Raw genomic sequence first — 1,126 nt, forward strand, 5'->3', positions numbered from 1 at the left:
ACGAGTTGAGAGGCCCTGGAGTCAGCTGCGCGCACCAACTTTGTGTTTGACGAGTTGAGAGGCCCTGGAGTCAGCTGCGCGCACCAACTTTGTGTTTGACGAGTTGAGAGGCCCTGGAGTCAGCTGCGCGCACCAACTTTGTGTTTGACGAGTTGAGAGGCCCTGGAGTCAGCTGCGCGCACCAACTTTGTGTTTGACGAGTTGAGAGGCCCTGGAGTCAGCTGCGCGCACCAACTTTGCGTTTGACGAGTTGAGAGGCCCTGGAGTCAGCTGCGCGCACCAACTTTGTGTTTGACGAGTTGAGAGGCCCTGGAGTCAGCTGCGCGCACCAATTTTGTGTTTGACGAGTTGAGAGGCCCTAGAGTCAGCTGCGCGCACCAACTTTGTGTTTGACGAGTTGAGAGGCCCTGGAGTCAGCTGCGCGCACCAACTTTGTGTTTGACGAGTTGAGAGGCCCTGGAGTCAGCTGCGCGCACCAACATTGTGTTTGACGAGTTGAGAGGCCCTAGAGTCAGCTGCGCGCACCAACTTTGTGTTTGACGAGTTGAGAGGCCCTGGAGTCAGCTGCGCGCACCAACTTTGTGTTTGACGAGTTGAGAGGCCCTGGAGTCAGCTGCGCGCACCAATTTTGTGTTTGACGAGTTGAGAGGCCCTAGAGTCAGCTGCGCGCACCAACTTTGTGTTTGACGAGTTGAGAGGCCCTGGAGTCAGCTGCGCGCACCAACTTTGTGTTTGACGAGTTGAGAGGCCCTGGAGTCAGCTGCGCGCACCAACTTTGTGTTTGACGAGTTGAGAGGCCCTGGAGTCAGCTGCGCGCACCAACTTTGCGTTTGACGAGTTGAGAGGCCCTGGAGTCAGCTGCGCGCACCAACTTTGTGTTTGACGAGTTGAGAGGCCCTGGAGTCAGCTGCGCGCACCAATTTTGTGTTTGACGAGTTGAGAGGCCCTAGAGTCAGCTGCGCGCACCAACTTTGTGTTTGACGAGTTGAGAGGCCCTGGAGTCAGCTGCGCGCACCAACTTTGTGTTTGACGAGTTGAGAGGCCCTGGAGTCAGCTGCGCGCACCAACATTGTGTTTGACGAGTTGAGAGGCCCTAGAGTCAGCTGCGCGCACCAACTTTGTGTTT

Source organism: Ixodes scapularis, unplaced genomic scaffold, assembly GCF_016920785.2.
Source record: "Ixodes scapularis isolate PalLabHiFi unplaced genomic scaffold, ASM1692078v2 PGA_scaffold2__306_contigs__length_199485367, whole genome shotgun sequence".
NCBI classification, from domain to species: Eukaryota; Metazoa; Arthropoda; class Arachnida; order Ixodida; family Ixodidae; genus Ixodes; species Ixodes scapularis.